General features: G+C 35.5%; 1 long non-coding RNA gene across 1 annotated transcript; it reads right to left on the minus strand.

The window, feature by feature from the left end:
* Window positions 1–1,287: 1,287 nt before the first annotated feature.
* LOC122442934 lies at window positions 1,288–8,757 on the minus strand. The gene is made up of 3 exons (XR_006269825.1): window positions 8,747–8,757; window positions 2,928–2,934; window positions 1,288–1,441 (listed from the first exon to the last, which is right to left on the minus strand). It is a non-coding gene; the product is annotated as an uncharacterized LOC122442934 (long non-coding RNA).
* Between the last annotated feature and the right edge of the window lie 534 nt (window positions 8,758–9,291).

The following is a 9,291-nucleotide window of genomic DNA, read 5'->3' on the forward strand; positions in this document are numbered from 1 at the left end:
ACACACTGTAGGATTCTGTTTATCTGATATAGGCAAAAATGAAGGGCAGAAAATAGGTCACTGATTGCCAGGGGCTTGGTGATAGCTGGAGAGAATGACTACAGAGGGGCGTAATAAAATAATCTTGGATGATGAAACTGTGCTGATGAGTACATAACTGTAGGGCATAACTCACAGAATTGTACCCTTAAAAGGGTAACTTACTGTTTGTAAATTATACCTCAATTAAACATGCACGTATTCCTTGAAGACCTGAGATGTAAAGCTAACGGAAAAGAAGGTAGCCTATTTATTTGTTACTCTAGCTCTTCTTGTATTCATTTACTAGGGCTGCCATAACAAATTACCACAAACTGGGGGACATAAGCAATATAAATTTATTTGTAGTTCTGGAGGCTAGAAATCTGGAATCAGGAGAGGTGTCAGCTGGGCCGTGATCTCTCTCTGAATGCTCTAGCGAGCCTGAAGACACTAGGTACTACCTCATCTTAAATGAACTAATTATATCTATAAAGATTATGTTTGTTATTGAACTCAGGTTCTGCTGCTCACCATTCAAATGCCAATACTCATGACAAGTGTTGATAAAAAGGGAAGTTGTTTTAATCAGAAAATCTGGCAATCTGGGAAAAAGTTGGACTCATGTCCCAAAACCAAGTCTAAAGGTTCTGTTCAGCCATGAAAATTTTTAAAGGGAGAAAGGGGAAAAATCTGAGTTAACCATTAAAATAGGAGGTCAGATTCATCATCAGACCTGCTGATTTCTCCTGATCTTTGTTTGCATGCTATTTTGCCCACATGGTCTGCCAGCAGTTTGCTAAGGGGGAGGTTGGGGGTAGAGAATCAGTTCATTCTTCAACTACTAAATGCTTCATTTGTTGTTGTTGTTCAGTCATTAGGTTGTGTCCAACTCTTTGTGATTCCATGAACTGCAGCACGCCAGGCTTCCCTGTCCTTCACTATCTCTCAAAGGTTGCTCAAACTCATGTCCATTGAGTCGGTGATGCCATCCAACCATGTCATCCTCTGTCGCCCCCTTCTCCTCATGCCCTCAATGTGTCCCAGCATCAGGGTCTTTTCCAGTGAGTCAGCTGTTCACATCAGGTGGCCAAAGTATTCGAGCTTCAGCTTTAGCGCCAGTCCTTCCAATGAATATTCAGGGTTGATTTCCTTTAGGATGGACTTGTTTGACCTCCTTGCTGTCCAAGGGACTCTCAAAAATCTCCAGCCCCATAGTTCAAATTTAGCCTTGTTTGTGGTCCAGTTCTCACGTTTGTACATTGTACATGACTCCTGGATAAAACCATAGCTTTGGCTCCACAGACCTTTGTCGGCAAAATGATGTCTCTGCTTTTGAATACGCTGTCTAGGTTTGTCATAGCTTTCCTTCCAAGGAGAAAGCAATGTTTAATTTAATGGCTTCAGTCATCATCCACATTGACTTTGGATCCCAAGAAAATGAAATAAATATAAATATGAATAGTCATTTATACTCCTTTTAATCTAGAAAAGGAATCAATAGGTAAGGCAAGGCATGGTGTACATTCAGTAGAGCAGAAGTCGAGTTAGGTTAAATGTTACCTAGTGATCTCATTTTTATGCTTAACATTTAAGAGGAACAGTTTAGGCAAACAGGAAAGGGACAAAAGAACTGCTTATATATTTCCAAATAACGCTACATTATAAGACTCCAGGTGAACATGAAATTAGGGGCAGGGCACTATATAACCTGTGAAACTTCTAATGGAAACTATATACATTAAGGTATATTTTTGATATGGTGATTTTATGTAGATATTTCCACATATTTTTCTGTGCAATTAATTATCTTGAGAAATATCTGAACTGAGATTCTCATATCATAATGGTGTACAACAAATTTTAAATTGAGTAAGGATGTGAACAAGGTTAGATACAACATCCAAATGGAACAGCTGGGGCATATTTGGCAAAGATTAAAACCTTCTAAAGAGATATTGCAAGAATATTTCAAATAATGCTCACTCATTTATGAAAGTGTCAGAGGACCATTTTATAATTGGTCAGAATTTCTGTGTAGCTTTTAACCAGAAGCGGTAATTCCAGCAGTGCTGATTCAAATGGCTTTATCTGCCAGTTACCACAAATCCCATCTCGTTCTAGTCATCTGGCCAAGTCCATATAGGACAAATAATTACAGTTACATAATGCCTCCCTAAGAGCAGATAAGCCTGCTTTTTAATAATATATTAATATTTCCTTATATTCACCAAACACTTATTTACAAATTCACCTTGCATATATAAAAATTCAGTCTTAACGCTTCACCTCTGGGCACTAGCTTAAAGCAGATGTGACATTTTGGCCATTCCAAGCCTATGTTTCAAATGGTTACATGTTTCTACTCTTTTCCTCCCCTGGATCCAAGCCTAAACAAATTAGGGCTAAAATACAGTACATTGAGAAACATCCTGCCTATTCACCCAATCGTTTTTTTCTGACAATAAATTCCCAGATATGTCAGTAAGGCTTTTTGTCCAGTTGGTGCCAGCCAAGCTGACCCTCAAACATATGAAGACATCCAGTCAGGAACAGCCAAGCCTGACTCAGATCAGCATAATTGCCTTGTTTATCCAAAGACATGTGAGTAAAAACAAATGTTAATTGTTTTAAGCACAAGTTTTTAAAATGGTTTGTCAATAGCAATACATAGTATATTAATGCAATAGGGTTAAGAAATACCCATAAACACCATACAAGAGTATTTGATGAATACCTGTTAGATCAACATAGCTGTGCTTCCATGTTTTATTTCAGTAGAAGAGACACACTGGGAGGGGGTGATCATTAGCACCTAATTAATCAAAATCAAAATTTCCATAATCAATTCTTTTTTAAACCCAATAGTCAATCATTTGCTTTCCATTGTGTGTTCACCATTATTAAACTTAGATTCTGGAAAATGTTTCAGCTAAAAACAGAACTCATTATTTTTTCTCTTTGTTTTATCATATATCTTCTTTTGCTGTTTAAAATATGACCACAGCAAAAGTACTAAGTGTTCATTGTAGCAGTATACACCTGAAACATGTAAGGGAAGACACCAGAACGTATCATTCAGATTATGAGATGAAAAGATAATCAAGAGAGATAGAACTATGTTTACTTAAGTCAGGTGTATCTCTTTGTGTGTGTGTGTGTGTGTTTTTTCCTCTAGCCATCTATTGTAAAATGTTTGGCTAATTATCTTTCCTTTTCACTCTTCACCTAAAATTACTTCAAAGAATTGCACTGCAGTTGTATTCATTTTAAAGCAATTCATTTGCACATTTCAGTTCGTGCAAAAATTCTAACAGCTAAATTGTTTTCTGTCTTCCTTGATTGTAAAGGATTTTCAACCACAGATTATGCTTTCAATCCACCTTCTTGAACAAAAGAACACAAAACTCACCAGATATTTTGAAGAAAAATCATAATGTTAGGAATGAAATATAACCACCTCCTGGCCAGCATGTAAAATTATTTCCTCTAGCGAGCTGATCTTCTTTGTAGAAGGGCATTTCATAATTATTATTTATTAGCAAGGTCTTTTCACATATAAAATGAAGTGCAAGATTGCTAACAGAGACACTATGGGATCATACTAGGTTTCTAAAAAAAATCTAATGCAGGAAATATAGAGGTTTATGAGAAAAAAGGATTAACATGGATATCGAAAGCCCCTACCCAGTGTCCATAGTTCAAATCAAAGCTACACGTTTCAAGGTCAGTTGCTGTTTGGTGATTGCAGGTGGACAAATAGACTGACTTGGTCTGATTCCCAAAGTCCACATGTCTCTCTCACATTTGTGACATTAACTGACTCTTCTGTGACTTTACAGAGGCCAAAGTTTGAATAAACCTTGGAATATGGGCTTCTTCTTTACCATAGATATATTTACCACGGATATTGTCTTTGCTGGATTAGTAGGACAAGTTGAAAATGTTCGCAGCACTGTTTATAATCACCAGGACATGGAAGCAACCTAGATGCCAATCAGCAGATGAATGGATAAGGAAGCTATGGTACATATACACAATGGAACATTACTCAGCCATTAAAAAGAATTCATCTGAATCAGTTCTAATGAGATGGATGAAACTCGAGCCCATTATGCAGAATGAAATAAGCCAGAAAGATAAAGACCAATACAGTATACTAACACATATATATGGAATTTTAAAAGATAGTAATGATAACCCTATATGCAAAACAGAAAAAGAGACACAGATGTGCAGAACAGACTTTGGGACTCTATGGGAGAAGGCGAGGGTGGGATGTTCTGAGAGAATAGCATTGAAACAAGTATACTATCACTTGTGAAACAGATCACCAGCCCAGGGGGGATCGGGATGGGGAAGACATGTAAATCCATGGCTGATTCATGTCAATATATGGCAAAAACCACTACAATATTGTAAAGTAATTAGCCTCCAGCTAAGAAAAATAAATGGAAAAAGAAAAAAAGAAAATGTTCTGCTTTACTTCTACATGCAAATTACAGGAATAAGGAAAATAACTTTCTGAGCTGAAGAAATGAACATGGAGCCCAACCATAACAACAAAATCACATTTTCCGTCATGGTCCTCCAAAGGTTCTATTTCCACTGTCCTTAAAATTTATGGGAAGATTTTCAAACTGCTACTCCTTGTTTTCAAGAATAAGGTCTTCTATTACAGAATCTGTGTAAGTTTCAACACCTTTCTTCCAATTTTATTTTTCTGAAAATAAAATAATCTAAATATATCCTCCACTCATTTTATTGTTTGGTTTGTCTTTCTGTGAAACTATCATCTCTTGTCACATCCAACTCTTTTCCATTTGCCATAAAGTGATGGGACCAGATGCCAAGATCTTAGTTTTTCAAACATCTCTAGCAGTTTTAATTCTGCCATTGTTGTCCAGAATATGGCTCTAGCAGTGCAGATTAATCTTAGAAACTAAACACAGAAGTGCCAGGCAAGATTAACCCTCAACTAGGAGCATTTCTATAAAGAAAACTTCAAAGATCCCCCAAAGTTGGTCTCAGCCCAATTTTCCAACTTATGAAGTGTCATAACCTTTTCTTGATCTAAGATGCTTCTTGTTGAAGTATACCAGGGTGCATATATGGACTGTGTGTGCATGCTTGTGTGCTAAGTTGTTTCAGTCGTGTCTGACTCTTTGCCATCCCACGGACTACAGCCTGCCAAGCTCCTCTGTCCATGGGATTCTCTAGGCAAGAATACTGGAGTGGGTTGCCATGCCCTCCTGGACCAGGGGATCTTCATGACCCAGGGATCAAACCATGTCTCCTGTGGCTTCTGCATTGCAGGCAGATTCTTATTGCTGAGCGACTGGAGAAACCCATTTATAAGGCTACATTATCCTAATTACACATCTCTCAGGCTATTGCCCTTTAGAAAAGAGACAATATTTGCAACTTAGAATATCTGATCATTTCTCTTTTTTTTCTCTAATAGCTACATGATTATTTCTTGCCATCCAGACCTTATCCTGTTTTTTCCTTCTGGCTACTGATTGTTTGTTTTTTTTTTTTTCCTAATTATATTCGATGTGCGTGTGTGCTCAGTCATGTTTGACTCCTTGCATCCGCATGGACTGTAGCCATTATATTCAGCATTATGCTTTAAAAAGTACTGCTTTTTAAATCTTTGTATATTAAATTATTTTTCTTCACAGTATTTTCTTTCTTTTAATTGAGAGTGTTTGTTTACCTTATTTAACATTCTGTAAACATTCAAGAAAGAACAAACAAAAAAAGGATTGATAATTTAGAATGTCACTGTGGGGTGAGTTATTCTATTTGAATAAGAGTGTGAAATTTAAATTGTTTGAGAAAGTTACAGGATAAATCCAATGCTTAACAAAATTTAAAAAGTATTATATGTTATGGACTGATGAAAATCTAATGATAAAAGTAAGTCCAGATGAAATAAAGACACTTAGACTGACATGGGAAGATTACATAAAGTTCAGAACATAGTTTCTGAGAGCTGCCAAACAAACAAACAAAAAGGCAAATGCAGAATTTAGCAAAGTAATTTACGCTGAGAATTAGGAAAAATGTATAAAAGCTAAGGCTTTTGCTAATGTCTAATTGATGACGATCTGTATTAAGAAGGAGACATAAAATAGAAACCTACATATGACTATTTTTCAGCAGAAATCTAGGAGTAAAGTTTTTAATAATGTTAAAATCCCAGATCAATCACTTATTTTTCCACCAGAGAAACACTTTCTTATAAAGGGATGCTGTGGATGGATGCCATGGGTCTCTGTTGAATATTATTTTAATGTTTAAATGAAAGTCTTATAGAATTTGAACATATTAACCAAAGAAGTCAGACCCATCATACATAAATTTGCACATACATATAATACATATAAAATATATATCTTTGTCTAGAGGGTGCAGAGAAGGGAAGAAGGGAGTAAGTATATTGTTATATTCAAATCTCTATTGCATTTTTTCAGTAGATAAATATGTTCAACTTGTAAACATTTGTGAAATGTTTTCTATCAATTAAAGATCTGTCACTTAAGGGGGGATAATGTACTTATCATGTGCTTTAGCATGTATTTTGGGAATATTTGTACGAATGTTTCAGCTATATTGCACGTATATTACAAAAAATGAGAAGGCAATTCACTTAAAAGTAATATCTTGGCTTTTTTTGAATCTACTTGCTACTCTTGTAACAGCTTAAGTATAGACTTAAGAAGCCCCAAGAAGTGTAATTCTATGTCTTAGTTGAAAAATTGTGTTCTTATCTGTGTAACTCAATTAACTACTTAGAGCCTAATCTACAAATAATTATGGTAAACATTCTACAAACTCATTTCATGGAGCTGGGTCACAATGTCCAAATTTAATACAATTCCTGTTTGTTCTGCAATTGGTAGTTAGGTATAGAATAGATTAGATCAGTCTTTCAGCTCAAATGAGTTACCATCCTTAATCTGATATCTTCCACCTACAATCTAGTAGTACTTTGCAGAGAGGAGGTTTCTAGGCCATTCAATACATTAAAAGAAAGTCATAATTTGATGCATAATTAAAATACATCTAGCTCCACATAAGCTGATGATCTTTAGCTCTTCAAAATTTATCAAATTATCTAATATATCAGATATGGATGTAAGAGTTGGACTATAAAGAAAGCTGAGCATGAAAGAATTGATGCTTTTGAACTGTGGTGTTGAAGACTCTTGAGAGTCCCTTGGACTGCAAGGAGATCCAACCAGTCCATCCCAAAGGAAATCAGTCCTGAATAATCTTTGGAAGGACTGATGCTGAAACTGAAACTCCAATACTTTGACCACCTGATGCGAAGAGATGACTCACTTGAAAAGACCCTGAGGCTGGGAAAGATTGAGGGGAGGAGGAGAAGTGGATGACAGGGGATGAGAAGGTTGGATGGCATCACCGATTCAATGGAGATGAGCTTGAGTAAACTCTGGGAGTTGGTGATGGACATGGAGGCCTGGTGTGCTGTGATCAATGGGATCACGAAGAGTCTGACACGACTGAATTTAACTGAATATATCAGGTAATTTAGTTTTTTCTGTTAATTTCAATTAGCACAGAAAATTTTTGAAAAGGAAGCTGATTTTTTTCAGCTGTTGATGCTGTTCTATATAGCACTTTACCCAAAGGATAATACTCCCTTAATACTTAAGAATCCACAATGATTTTCAAATATTTACCTGGGTAAATATGAAAATACTCCTACTTGTTGCTATTTTTGAAATATTAACAGAAGAATGGAAATATTTCAATACATTGGTAGAGTGCAAAGCCTTTAACTTATTAACCTACTAAAAGGTTAAGGACTATAGAGAAACTATATGAAATAACACAAAAGTGGATTTTGTGGGGGGATTTAGAAAGTATGAAGACACATTTCTTTTTTTTTTTTTTTTGATTCTTGCCTCCATAGAGTAAAAAAAAAAAAATCAATACATAAAAACACAATTTAGCAATATTTGTCAGAGATATAGTTTCAATTATAAGAAGACTAATATCAATCTGCTACTAGTTGGCTATACATTTTTGAACTAGAAATTTACTTTCTTGTTTCCTCAATTGAAATTAATTTATTTATAGATATTTGTTCATTATATGTAACAGAATGTAGTCATAAAGTGTCTGCTGCTGCTGCTAAGTTGCTTCAGTCGTGTCCGACTCTGTGCGACCCCATGGACTGCAGCCTACCAGGCTCCTCCGTCCATGGGATTTTCCAGGCAAGAGTACTGGAGTGGGTTGCCATTGCCTTCTCCATAAAACGTCTGAACTCCATGAAATTGTGACACTCTAAGCTATCCTCTGGACTTTAGGGAAAAATAATATATGTATTTACATGAGCTCCTATGCAGGATATAATTAGCCAGAGCCCAGTGGTGTTGCTCTTGAGTGAATATCCCTCTCTTATGTGTTTCCTTCCTGTCTATCCTGCCCACATGTAACTTAGAATATGTGCACATTGCTAAAGTATACTGTTACTTTAATGCAAACAATTCAACAATATATAGGCTTTCTCAAGGGGAGTTGAATGCATTACAGTAATGGAAACAATATGAAAATTTAATTGATTTTGTCATATTTTCCTTTCTGAATAAAGCTATCTTTGTATTTCTTAACTCACAAATTGTGAAATGGATTCAATCATAATGAAAATATAAAATAAATCAGAATTATGAAGAAATGAATTTGAGTAGACAACTTGAAATCAAATACAAATTATTAAAGAGTACCAAGAAACCAAAGGTCTGCCCTCAAAAATCATTGTAAACATCATATGTTAAAATTCAGAACAAAAAATTAATATCTTTTCCCAGAGGATGGCACAAATGACTCATGTCTTTAAACTGTCCAGAAATAACCCCAGAAGTCAACCTAATAAAGCATATTGAGAGGTACTTAAGTTATTGAACTTACATTTCTCCATACTAGAATTTGGAGAGGAATTAATCACTTTAAGCTATGATCTTTTTCACTATAACAACAAAAACATGTGATAGTGAAGTATGAAGAGAAAATTAGTCTCTCATTTTATTGAAGATCCGACCAAATATAGAGTAATCAATAAGCACATGGGCTGTTTGTGTGTGCACATGTGTGTGAACGCATGCAAGTCTGTGTGTGATATGTTTGAATTTTCTCTATAAACTTCCTTTAATCAGTTTAAAATTACCAAGCCAGCCTTCTGATGACTTCTTATCTTAGATGTATTCATTTCATTTAGTTATCAAAAACATAGTGCTCTCA

The sequence above is a fragment of the Cervus canadensis genome, chromosome 6 (assembly GCF_019320065.1).
Source record: "Cervus canadensis isolate Bull #8, Minnesota chromosome 6, ASM1932006v1, whole genome shotgun sequence".
In the NCBI taxonomy this organism is placed as follows: domain Eukaryota; kingdom Metazoa; phylum Chordata; class Mammalia; order Artiodactyla; family Cervidae; genus Cervus; species Cervus canadensis.